Source organism: Phascolarctos cinereus, unplaced genomic scaffold (genome assembly GCF_003287225.1).
Source record: "Phascolarctos cinereus isolate Bilbo 61053 unplaced genomic scaffold, phaCin_HiC Scaffold_9;HRSCAF=440, whole genome shotgun sequence".
Taxonomy (NCBI): domain Eukaryota; kingdom Metazoa; phylum Chordata; class Mammalia; order Diprotodontia; family Phascolarctidae; genus Phascolarctos; species Phascolarctos cinereus.
Window position 1 is genome coordinate 46,036,030 of NW_027556402.1, and position 25,039 is coordinate 46,061,068.

At 38.1% G+C, this 25,039-nt stretch overlaps 1 protein-coding gene across 3 annotated transcripts in view; it reads right to left on the reverse strand.

The window, feature by feature from the left end:
* The window catches only part of TBCK (TBC1 domain containing kinase), a 259,078-nt gene that overhangs the window by 210,102 nt on the left and 23,937 nt on the right, over nucleotides 1-25,039 (reverse strand). The gene's annotated exons all lie outside the window — the stretch shown is intronic.

Here is a 25,039-nt window from a genome sequence, read left to right on the forward strand (position 1 = left end):
TACAAATTGATTTACATTGGAGGGTCTTACTTGGTTCTTCACAGACATTCATTACCTCTTCAACCTCTGCAACATGTTAGTATATAAGCTGAATTTATTTTCATGATGGTATTTTTGCAAATCTAATCAACACTGCACGACAAGTAGACCATAGGTCTCATGAAAGGATGTTTCTTGTTGACTTCATGTATATGACAAATCTAACTTAGCTAAATCCTTTCTTTACCTCTCTAAGGAGAACTTGTGAAACCCTCTTCCATTTGATGGAGCATCCTTCTAGTTTTAATTATAACAAGAGTTATATGATTAATATAATTCAATTATGCTAGGGCAGGAGTTCTTTTTTAAAATCTTTAAAATCTTTTTACTTTTTTAGGCAATTGGGGTTAAGTGACTTGCCCAGGGTCACACAGCTAGTGTCAAGTGTTTGGTCCAAGGCTGGATTTGAACTCAGGTCCTCCTGACTTCAGGGCCAGTGCTCTATCCACTGCACCACCTAGCTGCCCCTACGGCAGGAGTTCTTAATCAAGGATGTGCTGGTAACAACAAGGCTCTCCAGGGGGGAAAAATGTTCTCACACCATACTTTGAAGTTTAGTTGCATTGTTAACATTTTCTCCACCACTTTCTAAAGTTAAGACAATCAACAAAATAACAAAGCCTTGATTTGTAGCATTTCTCTATTTTTCAAGGTGTAAATGCTCACAGCTCCCTAGAGCCAGTGTGAGCTGGCACATCAATATTTAACCTTTGAATCATGAATTTCATTGGCAGTATCATTAAGCCCACAGACTGCTTAAATTGAATGATTTAAAGTGAATATACTAAAATATGTAGGAGTACAAAGGAAACCAATTCAACCATCAAAATTATAAAAAAAAAAAACCAACCAAGTTCACAGTCTTGAGATAAGAAACCTTATGGAAGATCTCACACTTATTTATATTACCAACAATGAAGTTAAAGTTTACAGTCGAAAAACTACGTGATTCTTTGTCCCTAAGAGATAATGAACAGGAATGTGATTTTGAAAATATACAATTATACAAATGTGATATATCACTACTACCCTTCACTTGAATACTCAAAATTGTCTAGAGCAAGATGAACAAAGAAAAGGTATCAATAAATACACATTAATTGACAGAACTTTTTGTGGAAATGGTACTCATCATACAGGAATCTGACAAATGTTTCCACTGCACATGTTTTAAAGTTCTTTCCACATATGGCTTCTCTCTCTCCCTCAATTATATTATAAAGTTGTCAAGGGTAAGGATCATATATCCACTGTCTCTTTCATAACTTCTTGTACCCTTTACGAATTCAATGCTTGCAATACTAATACATCATACATCACACAGACAAATGGCTAAGTCAATAGCAGATATCCCTCCATACACTGGCACTAACTACTCATTGAATACTAAGGCCCGCTTAAAAACTTGGTCATCTCATTCAACCTAAGCACAAGCTAAAAGTGACTAATTGGCTGCAAATGTACTTTCAAAAAAATTTGCTTGTGTTTACAGACATGACAGCGCCTGAGCCAGGAGAGAATTGGTGGCAGAGTCATGAAGTAGACTTATTCAGTTAGGAACAGAGCAATTAAGTATCTGAAGTGTTGGCAAGAAATCCAAGAGATGTCTTCAAACTGGAAGAAAGAGACTCAGAAGGAGAGAGATGAGAATTCAGGAATGGAAATATATATTCAGAGCCCTAAATTCCTTGCATACGTGGTAACTGAAGCCACACAAACTCCTTCCTCAAACAGGTCTATGACATTTCTTAGTTCCAGTCTACAAGCCAAAACATCCATAAAGTTAGCAATCCAGGGAGGAAGTACACTTCCATGTTATACAAGTTCAAGATGTTCTTTCACCTTATAAAACCTGATCACTCACTCAAAAATGTTCCCTTTGTTCTAAAACTTTCCATACTTGGTATCTGCCTGAGGTGAAATTTTTAAGCAGAGGAAACATAGATGAGAACTACTTAGCTACTGTTTGATTTTGGAAAATATGATGGCTGGAAAGTGTATGAAGTTACCTGCTGCTTAGTAATGCTCTAATAATAATAATTTTAAAATGGTGTTGGTTCTGGTTATCACTGAGATCAGATTTCTCCTTACCTAACACCTCAATATAGCAGTGATCAAATGTTACAAGATTTCTAATGATTCCCAGATTTAATTCCGGGAGTCTGAGGCAGGGTATTTTCAGTGGCCGTTGATGTCTGTGGGACTCCTAGTCAGATGTACCTCTAGTCTACTAACTTTTAACAGGGTGAGAGCGTGGACCTGTGGTTTCATAAGCAGAGGGAACAATTAGGTGAAGAAATTTCTTTTAGCAATGTAGGATGGCACTTTCTCTCAAACTTAGTCTTAAAACTAGAGCACTGGGAGATTAAGTGATTTGCCCAAGATCACATAACCAGTATATATCAGAGGCATGACTTGAATCCAGGTCATAGTGGCTTCAAGATCAGTCCTCTATTCTGCTCTGCCAGGCTGACTCTTACTTTAAAGAAATATTAAAATCATGATCTTTTCTAACTGGTCAAGGTAACATGAAGTATAATTATGCTTCTGTTATTTCCTCTAAAAATTTTAATAAATAATTTTGCTCCAAGCCTTTTTGGTGTTAAAAATCAAAAAAAGATAATAAAAGCATTTTAAAGTTTTTATATTCAGAATGTTCAATGGAGTCTGTTTTGCTGAAAGACTAAGTTGATTATTTTTAGAATATTATTTTTGTTATTGATCCTTGAACATGTAAGTTACTAAACAGTATACTGTTTTAATTCATTCCTGACCTTTCAAATTTCACTGTTGTACAAAGCATTTAATCCAAAAAACTATATATCTATCTAAATGTATTCATGAAAGGCAAAGCCAAAAAAAAAAGTTTAATTGTTCCTAATTGATATTTTGGAGTGTGTATTGTGGGATTAACAGTTACTCAGACTTTTTTTTTTATTACTTAGACACATTAGCCTAAGGAAAATCAATCCATCTGTCTTCAGAGTTGTGAGACTAAGAAAATTTACTACTGAGATCTCACTCCAAAATAACCAAGGTTCAAAGCTTTAAATGTGGAATGTAGCTAATTCTCAAAGGACTGCAAAAAGTTGGGAAATTAGCTTTCCAACTTGAACACTAGATAACTTTCCTTTCTCAGCATAAAATTAATTTGATAAGATCAAAATACATATGGAAAGCATAGTCTAGTGGTTTGAGGTTTAGATACGAAGCCAGCAGGATCTGTCACTGATTTGCTATGCTTGGATAAGCGTTCCAATTCACTGTACCTCAGTTTGCTCATTTCTAAAATAAGAAATAATGTGCTTTTCTCTACCCACTAGGCCCTAGCATGGTACTCTATAAAGAGAAGGTACTTAATTGTTGGTTAATTCAATCAGATAAAAGTTTCATGCATACTGTTTTCATTTATTTGTTTTAATTTAATTTAAAAACATTTCTGTAAATTTTACACACAACACACATATATATCTATATATCACACAAATTATATACACACATATCTATCAAGATGTAGGCTTTTCAATTCTACATATACAAATGGAATGTCAGCATCACAGGGTTTATTTTTACTACTAAGTAAATGACAACAATTGGTGTGAGCAGGAAGGAAAGGACTCCAGTCTGGGGAACAAAGCATGTCAGGGCTCCATCTGCCATTTTAAAACCACCCCTGAGACTGAAGAGGAAGGAGGATGGGGGTTCAAAAAGATACTCTGTCAGAGAGATGCACCTTTGGCATTCTCAAGAAAGCCTTACCATCACAGCCTCACCCAATACTGAAATACTGAAGGGCAGAGTAATGGGGAATAGCAAGGCAACCTACATCCACAACATACAAGATGCTCTGGGGGAGGGAAAACACAAACACACAGGCGTCTTTCTTGTCCTTTTTCCCAGGCGTCAGTGCCCTGGAAAAAGGACACCGTCATATCAGGGAAGTCTCCTAGAAATTTCAGCAACATCACCATATCCTCCCTGAAGGCCAGAAGGTCATGTTGCTCTGGTTTGCCTTCTAAAGTCAGTTAGTCAACAAGTACATAATAAGCATGAACTACATTCCAGGCACTGTTCTAAGTACTGCGGATAAACAGAAAACAAAGAACAGGCCCTGTCTTCAGGGAGCTTACATTCTAATGGGGAAGACTAGATAAACAGATATGTAGATAGAAAAATAGATAGACAGATAGATATAATACTGGATACATACAATAGGTATATACATAAATGAAGGTAATCTGAAAGGGGAAAGCATGACCAGCTGGGAGGTGTGGGTGAGGTGGGTAGAAAAGGCAACTAAAACAGCTACAGAGCCCCCAGTTAGGGGCTAATCTTTTACTGAGGGTTGAGTACTCTGGGAGAAACTGCCAGGAAGTTCACTAACCTTAAGGAAGCAAGGGAGGACCCTAAAGTGATGGCAGAACCCAGGCCCTATAATCCTGGAAACCCACTTGGCTTTAAGGGAACACATTTCTTTTAGGATTACAACATAAACCATGACACAGTAGTACTTTATAAACCTATGAGAAATGTTCTCACTCAAATGAGGAAAAAAATTTGAATGTCATCTAAGTTAGCCAGGACATGTTGGCAGAAAAGAACCATTTACTCTTCAGTAATGAAATGCTTGAAGTTTGCAGATGCATTAGGAAGCCCAAAGGGTAGATCAAGATACTCATGTGAAAACTGTGGAGCGGGCTGCCTTCCACTCATCCTTGGCTTTAATTCTTAGAAGTTTAAAGGGTCCCCTTTTTATCATTCCATGCACCTCAAAATGTATACAGTCAACAGAAGCAGGCAGCATTCTTGTATATGGTCTTCCTTACATCACTAGTACATTCATCACTTCCTGACTAGCTCCTAGAAAATTAGTCAGTTACCTAAAAGCACCAAGGGGTGTGTGTGGGTGTGTGTGTATGTCTGTGTGTGTAGGGAGGGATGGCGAGTTAACTTAACCCTTAGGATACGCATGGCAGGGGACCTTAATTTTCTTCCCCATATTTAAGCTGTACTTCTTAACAGGCCTTTCCCTCTGGATCAAAGATTTTGACCTCATTCCAAGCTGACCCTGTTTATAGCTTTAGCAGGAAGCCTCTGACTGTCCTCTATCTAGTCTGAAGCACAATAGTCATCAGTTAGTCAATAAGCTTTCATTAAGTATCTAGGAGAGAGGCTATATAAACAAGTGCCACAAAGGTCCTGAAACTCCAGCTAGAGAGACTAATAACACTTCTGTATTGCTAATTGCTAGGTGGTACAATGAATAGAATTTGAAGCCTGGAGTCAGGAAGAATTCAAATCTGGCTTCAGAAACTTACTAGCTGTGTGATCCTGGGTAAGTCACTTAACCTGTTTGCCTCAGTTTCTTCATCTGTAAAATGAGGATAATAACAGTACCTACCTCCCAGGGTTTTTGTGAAGATCAAATGAGATAATAACTGTAAAGTGCTTAGCCCAGTGCCTGGCATTTGATAAGCATTACATAAATGTTAGCTATTATTATTATTGTTGAATCAGTTCAGTATTCTTGTTCCCAAATGGCTTATCTGTGCCTCTCTCTTCTATTTGTCTGGACTATGTACAAACTAGAAAGTTATAGAGTCTGCAGAAACAAAATGCCTTACTAATCAATCCTTTAATCCTTCCTAAATATTTCTGTCCACATTGCCTCTTCCCAGAATTGCTGATGATTGCTCAGAAATGCTGGTTACTGCTGTAAGTCACTGATATAGGCTTTTAGTATCTGTGCTTTCTACTACTACTACTACCCCCCCCACCACCACCACTAACTAGCATTTATATAGCACTTTAATGTTTGCAAAATGCTTTGCATGTTACCTCATGTGATCCTTACAACCTTCTAAGGTGGGTGCTATTATCATCCCCATTTAACAGGTAAAGAAACTGGGACAAACAGAGGTTAAGTGACTTGCCAAAGGTTACACAGCTAGTAAGTTTCTGAGGCCAGATTCGAATCCAAGTCTTCCTGACTCCAAGTCCAACACTTAGCTGAACATTCACGTGAGAAGGTAAAACAGTATAACACACAGAATGTTCCTGGTCACCTTCTTAGGGGTTGCTGAACCAGAAGAGACACAAAGTGACACATCTAGAGTAGGGATATTTCTTGGCAATCCTGAAAATATTCATTAATCAATCGTCAATAGAATTTACAAATACAAAAGTGAGAGAGGTTTTTTTTTATCAAGGTGCTAGGGGACAGAGAGCAGAAGGGGACAGTATTAAACATATTCATAGATAAGTAAATATAGGATATTTAAAAAATACATAGTACCGGGGTTTTGCAGGGCAGAGGTACTATTGGGACTGTGAGGAAAAACTTCTTGAAGAAGACAGACTATGAGTCATTCTGAGCCTGGGTTGCCTTCTGAAGGCATCTGAAATTACTATTAAAAAAGAAAAACAAAAGCCCTACATAGTAATAGATCTCTAACTACTCATTGTGGAAGGCTTACTCTTCTTTCTCCTTAAATTCTCAAAACCACACGTCATCACACCCCTTCCATCCTTACACCCATAGTGGTGAATGAAGCATTGCAGTTCAGATGGGAAGGACTCAGTGCTATCCCTTCAGAATGATCCCGAAACAACTCACAAGTTTTATACTCCCCAATATCCCTGTCCAAGGTGCTGACAGTCAATGACTGATGCATCTTTTCCTCTTAGATTATCTACCAAAAAAGATGTACACTTTCTCTTTTATGACGACCACAAGTAGTCTAGAAATGAAGAAGATGGTTCAAATCCAGGCAGGATTAAAATATCACCTATTAGACATATCCATAGTAGACCATGCAGGGACAGATTTCTACTCCAACATGCCTCTGAGTTATTTTATACTGGATGAACATGCATTAAAAGAGTTAAAAAAAAAAGTTTCCTTCATTAGCTCATGGATCATAGGTGTAGAGCTAAAAGAGCCTTTTAGTCCAATCTCCTCATTTTATGAGGACTTATGTACTAGGGAAGTAAAGGTACTGGTCACATACGTACCAGGGAGCAGAGGCAAGACTGAACCTAAGTCTTCTTACTCCAAATCCAGAATTTTGTCCACTGAACCATGCTGCCTTCATTAATCTGATTAATACTAGGTGAGGAGAGTGCAAATAAAGCTAAAATTGGTCAATTTTTTATCTACAGCATTCACCTAATCAATAGATTCTTACAATAACTGAAATTCAATGGACTGCAAAAGGTGGATTCTGTAAACCATTATTAGAAATGACAGTTCTTAGAGTCACAGAAATTTAGAGAAGAAATTAGCCATCAATATGGCTGCTATTTTATGACTAAGAAGGGCCAGGGGCTACTTTGCTCATAAACTATGTCTTTCAACCATGACTTGCTATCCCCATAGACCCAGCCTTCATCAACTCTTAGCTGGTCTGCTAGTTGCTGATAATGTAAGTTAGGAGATCACCAGCAAAGACAGAAAGATCATTAATGCACCAAAACATTCATAGCAATATTTTTTGTAGGAGAAAAAAAGTTGGAAACAATGTGGGTGCACGCTGATTGGAAAATGAGCGAATACTCTAGAGTATATGAATGTAACTCATTGTGCCTTGAGAAAAGATGAATAAGAAGAATTTGGGGAGCCTGGGAAGACATGTATGAACTAATGCACAGTGAAGGGAGCAGAACCAGAACAATAAAAATAATGACTACAATAAGGTAAAATGAAAAGCAAACTAAAGCAAATACAAATTGAACTGGGTGACTGTAATGACCAATATTTGTTCCAAAGAACAGTTCATGAAACTTATCTCCCACCATTTGGGAGAGAAATGGGGGGGTGGTAGGTCCATTATGTTGCATATACTGTCAGGACTCATTGCTAAGTAAGTTGGTTTTGCTTACTAGTTTTCTGTTACAAGTAGTGGGTTTATTGAGTGGTGGTGGACATAGCTGGAAATGTCTGTGGTATAAAGATAAAAGATCTTATTTTTCAAATACCAGACATAGGTCCTTTCCCCTTCCTCCTTAATAAACAAGCCACATGGATGATTTTGGGTTAAGTTTTAGGATTTTAAATCCCAATTTAGTCACTGACTCAACTCAACGGATTGGCATTTAATCTTTCTATGCTTCAGATCTGTCTAGAGGCACAAAGTTAGGTACTGTGATGTCCTTACTGATGCTATCAACTTTTAGGAACTGACAAGGTTTCAAGTCCTAAGAACTGTCAAATGGAAAGATTAGGCAAAACACTAAAAGTGCTTGAAAACCAGATGTTAATTCAAACCTTTCCTTTACAAATAAATTACAACTGTAAAAGGAAAAGGCAACAGGATGTAATATATGTAATATATAATATATAACATAGTTGGGGAAAGGCAACAAATTAAAGGAAGGAATCAAATTTAAGATAAACTTCCCATTAAAAATCAGATGTTAATGAGGAAGTCTGAAAGATAAATTCACCATACAAATCACATGGGTTATGCACCATTGCACTGACTCCAAACCATAACAAAATATAATTTATCTTCCGTGACCTCTCTTCCAGAGGAAATGAACTTGATACGCAGTGACAGCTAAGTCAAATTCAGCTCCAAAAAGCTATGTTTTCCCCACAAGAAGGGTGTCTAAGGGTTTTTTTGCCTGCCATTCTCTATCCTGACTTGATTATAGCCCACAATCAAATGCAGCAATTCCCTCTTCATACTTCTAATAGCCAAGCAGAGTAAGATATTTTCCTAAGAAGGCTGTGGTCAACGATACCCACTTGAAAATAAAACTTTACAAGGAAATAAAGCACCACAAAGATTGCCAGACTGTCTCATTTGCATTCTGAAAACTAAAGCCTTGGCAAAACACAAGTGAAAATTCTCCCATATAAACTAACTGGGAAGCGTTCTAGAACATAAAATATAGGGCCCAAGCGCTGTTTTCTAAAGACTCTTAGTATTAGAATGAGTAATAGTATTCACTCTAAGTCATTCTTTTTTTTTTTTGGCTAGGCAATAGGGTTAAGTGACTTGCCCAGGGTTACACAGCTAGCAAGTGTTATGGGTCTGAGGCCAGATTTGAACTCAGGTTCTCCTGAATCCAGGGCCTGTGCTCTACCCACTGTACCACCTAGCCACCCCCAGTTATTACTATTATTGTTAATTTCATCATAATTGATCATAAAAGGAAAGCTACCCTTGTTCTACATAAAAGAAAAACAATATTGAAATCAATATTTTAGAGCAGTATTATTAAACAAAAACATTAAAAAAAGATTGAGTATAAAACTATATAAAACACTGAAATCATCATTTAATCAGCTGGATGTAACTGATAATTCTCATAGTTTTACCTGAGGGGGCTTTGCTCAAAACCGCTTTTCTAGGATAGAATTAAGCTGGTAAGCTCTTGAGACTTGTCCCCTGCTCTTGAGATTTCCTAAGAAGTAAAATGAGTGTTTTCTAAGGGGAAAGTAGTTTTCCTCTACCTTTGTCAGTCTACTCACTGTTTTGGGTTTTTTTGGTATGTGTGTGTGTCGGGGGGGGGCTTTATTTTTTCATATGTAAAAAGACTCATAAAAATGCCTGTATACTCCATGGATAAAATTAGAATAATGCTTCTGATACAAGTCAGGTCTCCTTTATTCATAAAATGTCCTTAAATAAAAATCTATCCTAGATTTAGTTGCTCTAGAGTTTAGTCAAAAAATAGATCTTGATTCTTACACTATCTCCTAGAAAAAGTCGGGAGAGGAAGTAAGGAAGGAAGAAGTAGTAAGTAAGTAACAATAATTCTTACCAGCATCCCTGCTCTCCCATTTAATTCACTGGACATGCTAGAGTCGCTCCCATCACACATCATCTGCCTGACAGAATTTGGGACTCTTTTCACCGGGCCACAGTTCAGGAAGATCAAAGTCTCATGCTTCTTCTATGGAATGTCTCCTGTTAGTCTGCCATTCCGGGTGGAAGGCTGATCCACAGATAGTCCCAAAGCACTCTGGCAGTGCTCTTCGGACACTAGTACTCAACTCAGAAAATCATGAAAATTTGGAATTTGGAAGCAGGAGCTGAAGTCCCATAAATTTGTTCTTTCCACAGCACAATTCCATAGCTTCATGGGTCCCAGCATCACGAACCACTTAAAATAGTGATTATAGTCCAAGACTCAATTCTTATGATCTGACCGCTTCTTCTTCCTTCTTACAGAGATCACAACTCACTATATTTTAAAGAGGGAGAGCTAACAGCAGAATATAGTGGTGGATTTGGAGTCAGGACAGACCTATATTCAAATTCTGCCTGACATTCTACTAGCCATGTGACCACAGGAGAGTCATTGATCCTCTCTGGGACTCCGTTCCAGCCTGTGTAAATGGGTTAATGTTAAATACTCATCTTGGAGCTCCTTCTTCAGGAGGCTGCATTAATGAAGAGCTCTCTGTGCTAACAAAATCTAAGATCTAAACCCAGCTTTTCCTCTCTAGAAGGGGGGAAAAATATCTATTTCCAGGTTTGCGGGAAATGGAAAATCTTAAGGCACAGTGTCAGCTATTATTAGCTTAGTAAAAAGACATTTTCTCACTGATTTTGGCTATTAAGGTCACAGGAGTATAGACTGAGAGCAGGAGGGGACCTCAGACGACATCTTTTTTACAGAGGACAAACCACACCACCAGTGAATTGGAAAGATATCATGTCTATCACTTATTTCTTTAGCACAGTGCTGGGCACAGCACAAACACTTAATAAATGCTGGTTGACTGAATAGTTGTTCTTCAGCATTCTTTCAAGGGCTCTGAGAGAAGCCCTTATTGGAGTTCTGGCATTTTGAAGTCAACTATAATGTGTTGCTGGGCTGCTAGGCAGGCAGTGGATAAAGCACTGGGCCTGGAGTCAGGAAGACCAGAATTCAAATCTAGCCTCAGATACTTACTAGCTACATAACCCTGGGCGAGTCACTTAACCTTGTTTGCCTCAGTTTTCTCATCTGTAAAATGAGCTGGAGAAGGAAATAACAAACCTCTCCAGTATCTTTGCCAAGAAAACCCCAAATGGGGTCACTAAAATTTGGGCATGACTGAACAACAAGCACAGTTTGTCTGTAGAGCAGGTCAAGAGAATCATAAGCTCGTTGATCCTGAGCTGAAAGGAACTTTAGAGGTCATCTAGTACATGACCTTCATTTTTCAAATCAGGAAACAGAGGCCCAGAGAAGGGGTTAAAGCAATAGTAAAGAACAAAGGTGGGGATGGTAGAAAGGTCTGATGACTCCGAAATGCCCTTTTTACTGCACTCAATCAACAAACTATGCTAGGTGATGAGGATACAAACACAAATGGGGACAGATTCCCTGCCTTCAAGGAGCTTATAACCTATTAGTAAACCCTCTGTACTACTCACTGGTTGCTGTAATGATAGGAAAGTTCTAATCAAGTGGCCGTGTTTAATATTTAAACCTTAAATATTCCACTGCCTCAGTAAAAGTGTTGAAATATTTTCCTACAGAACAGCCTCTGCATAACGCCCTGGCATGTGGCTGATTTTTCCAGAGTGACTTAAGGAGGTCAATCAACACCAAGAAGATCCAAGAGATAGATCAACTTCCAACAATTCCTCAGCTTTACAAAAAAAACACCCTAAGGTTTTATTGATCCATTTCTAGTTAAGTGTGAAAGCTCAAGGCAGAGACTCCTTGCTGGTTTCACTGTGTTTATTCAGCTGTAATTCTTTTGAATTAAGGTGCCTTAGCATTATTTGCATCATCCACTCAAAGTGAGTATTTTTCAAAGATTTCCTGACAGGAAATTACTAATTAATTTCATTATTATTTTTTCTCTTTTGTTTTCCATAGGGACAGATAATACCACTGAATTGTACAACTCATGGTGTTCCCCTTCCAATCAATTCTACTCCAAAGCACCAAATCTCTACCACAGATACTTTCCCAAAGCCTTCTCCTGTTATTGAAACCAGAAGGAATTAATTTACTTAATCAGGGACAAAGCAGTGAGTAAATTAGAAAAATGCAGCCACAGTTGACCACTGCGATATATGCTGCTTAAAAAAAAAAGTTTAAATAGCAGAAAATTATTCCCAAGATGTAAAATTGCCATGTTACTCAACTCAGTTTATTACTTATCACTAGTTTTTTTAAACTAGTTTTTCTTAAAGGAAAAAAGTCTATCACTCTCACTACTTTGGATAAAATGAGAAAAAAGAAGAAAAACTGAAGAATTCTGTTTACTCTTTAGAATGACAACTGTTTAAAAAAAAGATGTGGGTTATATGTTTCTGCAAATGCAACTTACAACCCTGTGAATCCATAACAATTTTTTTTGTCTTGCTTTTTGGTGAGGCATTTGAGGTGTCTGAGGCCACATTTGAACTCAGGTCCTCTTGACTTTAATGCCAGAGCTTTATCCACTGTGCCACCTATTTGCCCCCATAATAATTTTTTTTAAAAAAACTTAATAATTCAGGAATTAGAGACAAATGCATGTAATAGGGTAATAACCTTTCTGGATTTAGGCTGCAATTTCAATCAAATAGGGATCTTTTTAAAATTGGTTGTTGAATAATAATTTCAAATTACTTGGACTATCAAAGATACAAGAGTAGTGACATTCAGGTGAAAAGTTCTGCCCTGTGAAGTTACAGTAACCAAATTCTTTTTAATAACTAGCTAATAATAGCTAGCATTAATATAGCACTTTAAGGTTTGCAAAATATTATCTTGTTTGATTGTCACAAAAATCTTGGGCAGCAAGAGCTATTATCATTATTTTTCAGATGAGGAAACTGAGGCCGAGAGAGGCTAAGTGACTGAAATAAATCTGAATCCAAATTTGAATTCAGGCGTTTCTGAATTCACTAAGCCATTTAACTAGATGAAGGAAGTACAGTCAAAGCAGGAGTTTTCAAAGTAATCAGGAATTATTATATACTTTTTTTAAAAAGCAAGTGGTATGAAATGGAGATGCATAGTTTCATATACAATCTTTTTTATGTGCTTTCTGTATATCTGGAACTGTTCCTTTTTTTGTATTTAAATTCAGAAGAAAAAGTAATTTTAAAAAAATCTTCCATTAACATACATATACATATATATGTACACACACACACACACAGACACACACACACACACACACACGTATTTATAAACCGTTCTCCAGCCTCAACCAGCTAGTACCAAAGTAAACCAAAACACCGCCACAACCAAAATCAAGCTGCATGTAGCAGAGACGCACAGTTTCACACTGAGTCAGCCTTTTCTGTTCTTCTTTGAATAAGGAATGGATAGAGCCTCATCACAGAGTCAGGAAGGCTTGAGTTCAATTTCTACCTCAGACACTTACTAGCTGTGTGATCCTGGGCAAGCCTTTCCCTTCTTGCCTCAGTTTCCTCATTTGTAAAATGAGCTGGAGAAGGAAATGGCAAACTAGTCCAGTATCTTTGCCAAGAAAACCCCAAATGGGGTCACAAGGAGTCAGACAAAACTGAAAACTCACAACAATGAACATTAAGTCACTATCTCACACTCACCACAGTGGCTTTTCTAAACCTTCTACTCCTCCTCAAACCTCCCATAGCTCCCTCCCCCTACTCTTTCAGCTGAAAGCCTTGATTTTACTGAAAAATTAAGACCATTCATTGTGAGCTCCTTCTTTCCCTCTCCTCCTCATTTTACATCATCTGGGTGCCTTTTGCCTTTATCTCCTTCTTCACCCTTCTCTCCTTAACAAGGTAAACCTTTCTATGTGCACAAGGAATCCCAACCATACTGTCTTCTCAAGATTTCCTCCTCCATCATTCCCACCCTCTCATTTATCTTCAATCTCTTCTTGTCTAATGCCTGCTTCCCTAAAGCCTACAAACACCCTTGTTACCCCACCTACATCTTCAAAAAACCCTCATGTGACCTATTCATCCCTACTAGCCATAGTCCCATATCTCTTCACCTTTCTGTGGACAAAACTTTGTAAGAAGGCCATCTACAACAGGTACCCCCACTTCCTTTCTTCTCATCCTTTTTAACCTGCTGTAATCTGGCTTTCATCCTCATTTAACTAAAATAGCTCTCTCTAAAGTTACCTGAGATGATGTCTTAAGTGAAAACTCTAATAGCCTTCTTTCAATTCTCACCCTTTCTTGACCTCTCTGTAGCCTCTGACACTCCATTATTCTCTTCTCCTTAATCCTATCTTCTGTCTAGGTTTCCATGACACTACTTTTTCTTGACTCCTCTCTGACCAGTCCTTCTCAGTGACTTTTGCTGGATCTTCCACCCAGGTCATGACCACTAAAGGATTCTCTTCTCTTCTTCTTCTATACTATTTTACTTGGTATTCTCATCAGCTCCCCTCGATTCAATGATCATCTTTATGTTGATGATTCTCAAATCTATTTATCCATCCCCAACCTCTCTACTAACATTTAGACAAGAATCTCCAAATGCTCACTGGACATCTCAAACTGGAGGTCTTGCAACACATACAAAACTGAATTCATCTTCTCCCCAAAGCCATTTCCCCTTCTGAGCTTCTCTAGTACTGACTAGATCACTACTCTTCTTACAGTTACCCAGGCCCATAATCTAGGTGTCATTCTCTACTCTCTTTCCCTCCTTATCCGATTCATCCTCCCCTGAGTTTCCAAAGCGATTTTCCTAAAAATACAAGTCTGACAATGTCCCTACTCCTATATAATACTCTCTAGCGGCTTCCTTTCACCTCCTGGATCAAAGATGAAATCCTCTGTTTGGCATTCAAAGCTCTCACAACCTGGCCCCCTTCTACCTTTCCAGTCTTGTTTTCATCTTATACTTGTGATCCTTGCTCTTTGTTCTCCTTGTTATTTCTTGCAAAAGACACTCCATCTCCAGTTGGACATTTTCCCTAGGTGCTCCCCATGCCTGGAATGCTCCTCCTCTCCTTATCTCTACCTCATGGTTTCCGACTTCCTTCAGTTCCCATTTAAAATCTCATCTTCTACAAGAAGACTTTACTGATCCATTTATTGCTAGTTCCCTTCTTTTATTGATTACCTCCTATTAATTCTGTTTGTAAATAATTATTTGCATAGTTTCCCCCATTAGACTAAGAGCTCCTTGAGTGCTGGGATTGGGTTTTTTGGTTTGTTTTTTTTTTGGAGGGGGTTAGGCAATTGAAGTTAAGTGACTTGCCTAGACTCACACAATTAGTGAGTGTTATGTATCTGAGGCTAGATCTGAACTCAGGTCCTCCTGACTTCAAGGCTAATGCTCCATCCTCTACAACACCTAGCTGTCCCAAGACAGCTGGGATTGTTGTTTGCCTTCCCTTGTATTCTCAGGGCTTAGCATAGTGACCAAGACAAAGTAGGACTTATTAAATACTTAATGACTGACTGACTTAATGATAATTTCATCTTTCAAAAAGTGGAGGAACTGGTGTGGACTTGATTCACACTAACAAAAAAAAATGATTTCTGAGCTCCAAGTGATAATAATCTTTTGAAAGACTGACCACTTCATGTTTTAATTTTTCATAGAGAAAGAGAACAGTGGGTATAGTCTCAACAGGTGACTTTATTTGGAAAGAGTAGATTTCAAAACATTCAAAGAAAAAAAAGGTTAGATCACATGGAGAAGGGAAATCCATTCAGGCAAGATAAGGAGCTCTCAAGAATGAAATTCTAAAGCCACAAAGCAAAACAAGTCCAAAAAGGGAGAAAAGAAAGGGAGCAACGTAGATACCCGGAGAACTTATCAACCGTCTTGGATTTTAACAGAACATATACAGAGGACAGAAGCAAGGACAGATAATGGCAGATGAATACAAAGATACACTGTGATCTCGTAAGAATGATAGCAAGACCAAATAATCGAAAGATTTCGGAACTCTGACCACCATGGCAACCACAATCCCAGAGAATTCATGATGAAATGGGCTACCTACCTCCAGATAGGGAGATGATGAACTCAGTGCTGACGGAGGCTCATTTTATTTGTTTTGTTTTATTTGGGGAGATGGGCGGTAGGGAACAAGGTCAATGCAAGAATTTATTTTGCTTGACAATGAATGTTTGTAATGGGTCCTATTTTTCTTGCTTTCTCAAGGTGTTGGTGGGGAGGTTTAGAGGAGAGAATGTTGATCTAAAAATAAAATAAAGTTGAATTTTAAAAAAGAATGTCAGGAAAACACACAGCCCAGCACGTCACATACAAAGGAAAGCAATTATAAAACAAAGCTAAAAAGGACCAATACTATGGTATGTACTAAATGCTTGACAGAGAAATTTGAACTTCACTTAGTGAGAAATAGGGAGCCATTTCTGAGCTGATGAGTGGTACAACTAGACCCCTAAGAAAAACTACCATAGCAGCATTCACTGCAAGGTGGACTGGAGGGTGGAAAGCATGAAAGTGAATAGGACTGAAAGGAGAGTGTCATCATAATACAGGCAGACGGTCATTTTAATCCATACCCAGGATGGCCAACGGCATTAATGAGCTATCTATCAATGGAGGTTTCCAAGATGTCTCGATGATTAATTGAGGGGAATATTCTAGGGGGGGTCAGTTCGGGTAAAACTAGAATCCATCAGAGATCCCATATAGCCCCAAGGTTCTGTGGTGCTGCAATAAGTATATTTGCTGTAACCAACACCACTATATCCTTATAACCTAAGATTATTACTTATATGTAGCAAGTAAAACTATATATCAAGAGATAAATACTTACTGGGGGAAAAAAGAATATGAGGACACCAATGCTTAGAATCAGCTGAGGCTAACGAGGAAAGCAAAAAGGAACATCATGGAAAAGTAAAGGACCCAAGGAGGGATAGGACCACTGCCTGCTCAGGAAGGAAGGGGAAATAACAGACAACAGAAAGAAGGCAAAGCTACTCAACTCTTTTATTTTTGCTTCCCTTCTCTCCAACACAGGAATGTCCTTTGGATTAGGTGGAATAAAAAGGGAGATAGTAAGATATGGGATTAAAAAAAAAACCACAACAATTTTCCCAATTATCAAGCATTCATTTTTTTCTTCCTTCCCACCTGCCCTTCCTTCCCACCTGCCCTTATCAACTGGGGGAGAAAATAGAAAGACAGATGAAAGAAGAAGGGAAGCAGGGAGGGAGGGAAAGAAAGAAAAAGAAAGAGAAAGAAAGGAAGCAAGGGAGGAAGGAAGGAAGGAAGGAAGGAAGGAAGGAAGGAAGGAAGGAAGGAAGGAAGGAAGGAAGGAAGGAAGGAAGGAAAAAGAAAAGTTCAGAACCCCTGCATCACAGTAAAGCAAAAGAAATTTCCACATTGGTCATGTTCAAAAATGCATTTCTTATTCTACATATTAATCTATCATCTCTTTGTCACAAGATAGGCTGTGTTCTTGATCTGGAATAAGATTCTCTCTCGAATCAAAGTTGATCAATAACGTAAAACTCAAATAGAAGCCAGGGGGCATACTGACTTAGAAAATCACAATTAACATTATCAATGTTCTGCTGCATTCTTAATTTATTTTGTGAAACACATCCCAATTATATTTTAATCTGGAACTGGTCAGCAGTAGCAGCAAGTCTGACACCTCTGCTTTAGTTAATTAGAATTCTTAGATCTTTTCAAATTGCTCAGTTTTACAACAGTGAAGTCAAAGTATAAATTGTTATGTTGGTTCTGCTCATTTCACTCTGCATCAGATTAAAAACTGATTAAATGGCCACAACCAAATCGTAGTGACTGGAAACTACATTTCATTCTTAATCCTGTGCCCTTTGACATTTAAAACGAATAGGAAGTTGGGCACGACAGACTCACAGTTTCATGTGCAATCATTTTTTTTTTATTATACTGTTACGGAAATGCTCATTTTATGCCATAAGTTAAAAATTTTTTTAAATTTAAAATTAAAAAAATTTTTTTATCAATGACTTGGATAAGGGCAAGGGTAGCATGTTTGTCAGATTTGTGGGATGACAGTGCTAAGAAGGATTATGGATAGCACACTGGATCCAAAGTGATACAAGAGTGGTATAAAGGTCCAAATCTTCATTAAAATTTTCTACCAATTATCCATCATTTTCTTTATAGATAGTGACTATAAATACAGAGCTATACTACTTTAACAACATTGGCCAAGAAATAAAATAATACTCAGATGTTCAAATGTTAACTGCTATGACTATATAGCCATTTATAAAAATACAGCCTTATATTAAAAGCTCGATTTAGTTCACCTAAAAACAATATGACTATATAAAGTACTTATCTATGATTAAAAGCATTTCACTCTTCCTCCTCCTCCTTTGTCCCTTCATCCCATTTTTGGTAATCAAGGACAACTTCTGTTTCTCCTAATTACCAAAACCAAACAAATGACTCTATTATTAAGAAAAGCAGCTCTGGGAATTACATAAACAAATGACTAAGGTTTAGACTAGCAACAAACTTTCACCAAAACATATCTTGTTAGGAAATAAACCTCTGGCAAAGTATCAAAAGGGAATTTCTAGGTCACCATAATACACTGAAAAGTACAATTCATGCCATGCAATGAGATAGAAAATCTTAATTTATAACACATTCAGTGCTAACATGCAGCAGTTAAACTTTATTGTCTTGTTTTTCTACTTTAAATGAAACTGGTGAAATGGGAAGAAAAATGGATCTTTATTACAGAAATCCTAAGTTTACTTTAGTACACAGATCTAATTTGAAATAAAGGGCACCTGGGACCTTCAACAATATGATGCAGGAAAGCTCTGCTTCCACTAGTTACTTCCCCTAAACTTAAATTCTATGATCAGACTATCTTTTTCAGACAACTGAAACCCGTGGCTGTCCAGTCATTGGACTGAATTTATCCCAAAAGGGTCCAAGAGACTTTTGGGGGTTTCTGATTCAGTGAGTAGGCAATTGTTTAATAAGGGCAAATAAAACTTACTCATCTAAGTCAGCTGGATCATGTTTTCCATCAAGTTAGTAAACAGCTGCAGACATCATCTGCTTCCCATCAAAGTCTCTATGTATAACACACTATACCCCTGCAAAACTGATGGTTCTGTTTTCAAAACCAAAACAGGAGAAATATAAGATAACTACATTTTATTAAAGAAAGAAATATCCCTGCACACACACCCCCCAACCCCCACCTTGAAAACTGAAGGCCAATCCAAAAACTCTAAGTGCCAAAAGTCTGCTGAATATCTATGTGTTATATCTGCTGTCACTTTTATGGATTTGAGAAAAAGCATGAACACGGAGTGACAGAACACAAGGAGGATGATTTCAGAGTAGCACATGGGTATAAAAACACACAACTCCTCCTGCTCACATGAATAGGCACAATTAGAGTCTCTTGCTTAATATTCTGAAGAGACCTTGAGATCTAAATTGTGCCACCTGTATTTTCCCCCTTTTCAATGCCTTGACTATCATTTTTAGGGCATCAGTTATAAGTAGACTTTCAGGCACTGAATCTAAGAATACTTCGAACAAGATACCCCACAGCTCTGTTATTTCCTTCTTATTGAGACCGGCCGGTTCAGGGAGCTTTCTTTAATTCGACGCTTCTCAATTTGCAGGCAGATTAATTTTGTCCATTTTGCAGAAACTGGAGATGGAACCTGGCAAAGTTGAACCCTGGCACAGGTAATTTATAAAAGCCAATGGAAAGACATTTGGCTCTCCACCAAAGCCAATTCCCTTCCATCTCATCCTGTTTGGCTGCACCATAGGAGACAGAAGGGGAATTACGTGCTTTCTAGCAGCTTGGTGGATAATTTGTACAAGTACCAGAGATGACTCTTCTTTCCTATAGTTAGAGAGCAGTTTGATTTGATAATATCTCTAGGTCACAGCTGCGATGATTGTTATTTAGTGTTTATGTGGCACATGTTTTCCAGACGGCCTTAAGAACACCGGAACTGGAAAGATGTGGAGAATCTCCAATTTCTACTGGGCTTTAGAACTACAGAAGAGTTTTCATCTGCGTTACACTGCTATCTCCACTTACTAAAATGTACAGTGATAAAATAATGCTGCTCAGCTAAGTGCTATATCTGCCATAAAGTAAGTAACATCAGCCTAAAAGATGATGCTGTTTTCTATGGGAGACAGTGCTGAACTTGGAGGCAGGATAAAGTCAGAGGATAATGATGCTTTCATTACACACTTCACAAGGTTATTGTGAGCAAAGTCCACTTAAAGCCTGAAAACACCATGTAAATGTATATTATTCTTATTGGCATGTCCTAATTCTAGCCCTATCAATGACAAGAGTCAAGACAGCACAGTCCAGTGTAAATAGGTTTGGGCTGGGAAATCACCAGGTCTGGAGCCCAGCTCTGACACAGAATGAGTCACTTAACCCTGAGCAAGTCACTTAATTTCCATCTGCCTCAGTTTCCTCAACTGCAAAATGAGGAAAATAATAGCACCTATCTTTTAGATTTATTGTGGGGATCAAAAGAGATATCTGTAAAGTGCTTGGCACAATATGCAGCACATAGTAGGTGCTTAATAAAAGCTTATTCCCTTCTCTTTCCTAACATAATAAAAGCTGCCCCAAATGCATGCAACCTGACAGCTGGCAGCCTGCAGCTTTGCAACAGCTATGGACAGATGGACAGTCCAAAGTCACATGTCTTAAATTGCAACCCTAACTTAATCGGAGATTTCCTGTTGATTTTATATCAGCCTTTCATACAGGTGCAGAGGACTTATATTTTTGGCAGGCGTGGAAAGAATTGATTTATAAACCATAAGGGCAGCTTCTCACTTTTCTATAAACAAGTTACGAAATTAATTACAATAGTATGGACACCAACTCTGCATATGGGACCAGCTCTGTTATTGGAGACTAATGCAATCTAAATATGTGGGAAAAGTCAGATAATTTTCAACAAAGTTAATTTAGATGAATGAATCAGATAATATAACCTGGAACTGATCCTGTCAAAATCACTTCTGCCTACTAATGAAACTCTCTCCAACAAAGCAGATATTGAAGGTTGGGGGTTGGCTATATTTTGAAAAGTACAAGGAAAATATTGGCTCATGCTACTTTATTACCAGATCTAATCCCAAAATGGTGATATCTTAATTAATAGTCCTTCTGGGGACAGCTCCTCAATGATGAAGTTGGCCAATTAAAAAAAGAAAAAAGAAAAGACAGGGAGGGGACTCTCAACTTTTTAAATCATTAAGCAATGTGCATTTTTATCATGCAGTTTAGTGGCAAGGTTCCCACTAACCTGTATAGTCTTGCCTGACAAAAATACCTCTATGCATCTTCTGATATTTGTGCATAGCAGGCAAAACTGACAAACTGTCAAGTTGGTCCTCTAAAGCAGGGACAGTTTCATCTTTGTCTTTGTACCCCAGTACTGTGCCTGACATAGAGTAGGCACTTAATAAATGCTTGATGATTGAGCGGTGGGCTCAACATCTCCGGTCTCCAACTTATGTTCTCCTTCAACAAACATTCAATTCAATAAGCATTTATCAACCATCCATTGCATGCTGGAAAAGAAGATGGAAAATGGCCACATTCCTGCTCCCTATTTTAGCATACTTCAAAATTGGGTGGGGAACCTGTGGCCTCAAGGTCACACATGGCCCTCTAAGTCCTCAAATGTGGTCCTTTGATTGAATCCAAACCTCACAGGGCAAATCTCCTTAATAAAAGTATGTGTTCTGTAAAACTTGGACTCAGTCAAAAGGCTGCACCCAAGGACCTGGAAGGCCACATGTAGCCTCAAGGCCGAAGGTTCCCTCCCCACCCTTGGGTTGGACTAATTCACAATTTCGCCAACAATGCATTAGTGTGACTGTCTCTCTGTGGTATGCTCATCTTTTCATCTCTGCCCATTTGGTGGGTGTGAAGTGAAATCTCAGAGTTGCTTTTTTCTTATTAGAGGTTTGGAGCATTCTTTCAGGTGGTTGCTAACAGTTTTCTACTTTTCTTTTGAGAATTACTTCTTTATATCTTTTGAGCCCTTGGCTGCTGGGGAACAAATGGGTTTTAGTCTTCTGCATTTGTGTAAGCTCCCTTCAATTTAGGTTTAGAGTCAATCAGCTTCACTGCAAACACTGCCTTAGTGAGACATTTGCTTTTTATAGCTTTAATTTTTAATGTGGAATGAAATGTTTGGTTTAATTCCTTGTCAAAGGATAAAAAGGTGAGAAGATTTTTTTTTTCTTGAAGGGCAAAGAAAGGAGACAGGATACACCTACTTAAAAGGTCTTTTCTAATGGTAAACAAATGAGATTAAGTCCATTTTTTAGGCTGATTAGGGGGAGAGGAGGATGTATGTACACAGAACAGTTAAGTACAAAAGGCATAATCTTTAATCTATCCCCAACCTAAGTGATCCTTGATATACATAGACTTATAAACTCCAGACTATGACTTCTGATGACCTATTCCCAAAAGCTGTTAAGACCAGAGGAATTTGTGATTAGAGAATCTGGAGCTAACACTCCTCTTGGTACCTACCACTTGGTAGGTTCTATTCCTTGAGATACAACCTTCCCCAACTTCCCAACATGAGTTCCAACAGGACAACTGGACCACCTTCTTTCCCTCTGCTCCAGGATACATTAAGTAATTATGTGTGTATTATGCCAAGATATGTATATAGGAGTCTTGAAGCAGAAAAAGAGGAGGGATTTGTTCTGTGAAGTCTGATTTCAGTTAAAGGGCTACACTTGAGGACCTAGAGGGCCACATGTGGCCTTGAGGCTGCAGGTTCCCCAACCCAGGGCTAGCCCAAATCTCAACAGATTGAGAATCAAGTCCTTTGCTAAAATCTAAGTCAACTACATCTACTGCATGTCCCTTACCTACTAGTCTAGTAAGCCTACCAAAAAAAAAATTTTTTTTAAAGGAAATTATGTTTGTGATCTGACCTGTTCTTTGTTGAAGCCACAGTGGCTTTCTGCGATTACCTCTTCCTTTCCTAATTGTTCACTAACCAACCTTCTAATAACATCTACAATTGTGCCAGGAATTGAAATCTAATTCAATGGCCTATGGTGCACAGATTCCATTCTTTTCCATTTAAAAAAAAAGAGAGAGAGAATATTTGCCCTTCTGCAATCTTGTGACGCTTCTCCCTTTCTCCATGATCAAAGACAATTCAGAGGCAATGGCTTAGAAATCACAACAGCCATACTCCCAGGACACGGGCTCCGTAATTACTGAAGAGAAGCTAGACACTCTCCCAATATCATCCTACTACTCTTTCCTCTCAGCTCCTCGTTTCCTACCAGCCATTTTTTGACCCATCATAGTCCAAAAAGGCTTCTCTTTGGCAGAGAAAACAGAAGCAAAGTAAGAGTTGAGTTGCTTGTTCTGCCTCCTTTCGGTCATCTGTTAAAACACCATGTTCCACCTAAGCTCAAAACAAAACTCTTTTTTGTCCTTAACTTTCTTTACCAGCTCTTCCAAGGCTTTAATACTCCTAACATATTCCTAATGGACACATACACAATGCTGATACTTACTTTTTGTTTTTTAGAATTTTTTAAAATTCATTTTTTAAAATTTTTTCCCCCAGTTTCATGTAAAAAACAATTTTTTAACATTTGTATTTAAAACTTTGAGTTCCAAATTCTCTCCCTTCCCCCCCCCACTCCCTCCTTCACTGAGAAGGCAAGCAATTCGATATAGGTTATACATGTGCAGTCATGCAACTTTCATAATAGTCATGTTGTAAAGGACTATATTTCCCTCTCCTGGCCCCCCCGTTTATTGTATTCTTCCTTTGACGCTGCCCCTCCTCAAAACTGTTTGCTTCTGATTACCCCTTCCCCAATCTGCCCTCCCTTCTATCACCCCTCCTTCTCTTATCCTGTTCCCCTCTATATCCAATTGAGTGGGTATGTTATTCCCTCTTTAAGCTAATTCTGATGAGAGTAAGGTTCACTCACTCCTCCTCACCTTCCCCCTCTCCCCTCCACTATAAAAGCTTGTCCTTGCCTCTTTTATGTGAGATAATTACCCCATTCTACCTCTCCCTTTCTCTTTCTCCCAGTATATTCCTCTCTCACCCCTTAAATTTATTTTTTAGATGCCATTCCTTCATATTCAACTCACACCTGTGCCCTCTGTCTACATATACTCCTAGTTACCCTAATAATGAGGTCTTATGAGTTACAAATATCATCTTTCCTTGTAGGAATGTAAACAGTTTAACTTTAATAAGTCCTTTATGACTTCATTTTCCTGTTTACCTTTCATTGAGTCCTGTATTTGAAAGTCAAATGTTCTATTTAGCTCTGGTCTTCTCTCAAGAATGAATTAAATTCCTCTATCTTATTGAATGTCAATTTTTCCCCCTCATGAATTAAATTTGATCCTAGCTCCTTTGACCTCCGGAATATCATACTCCAAGCCCTCCGATCCTTTAATGTAGGAGCGGCTAAATCTTGTGCTATCCTAATTATGGTTTCACAATACTTGAATTGTTTCTTCCTGGCTGCTTGTAATATTTTCCCCTTGACCTGGTAACTCTGGAATGATGCTTTCCTGGAGAGTAGAGAATGCTGGATTCGTTGTCATGAAGACCTGAATTCAAATCCTGCCTCAGAGACTTCCTGGCTTCATAACTCTGGGCAAGTCACTTAACCTCACTTGGCCTCAGTTTCTTCATCTGTAAAATGGAAATAATAATAGCACCTTCCTCACAGGATTGTTTTGAGGCTCAAATGAGATAACATGCAAAATACTGTAGAAACCTTAAAGAGCTAGCTTTTTTTTCCTCCAAGATATATTCTTTTTCAGTTAAATACCATAGACAGTCATCTTGGTTTATAAATAATGGTGAATCAAATAAACTACTTTAGGCAAATAAAGAAGCAAATCATAGTATTCTCTCTCTCAAATCCTTAAAATGCCTAGCACTAGAGAGACTTCACATTTGCAAACATATTCTCCTAAAAACGCAGTTGTTCAGCAGTTTGAACATGCCTCAGTGACATTTCCTGAGCCCTGGATAATGTTAAGACTGAACATCTATAACGTATGTGAATTAAATTTCCT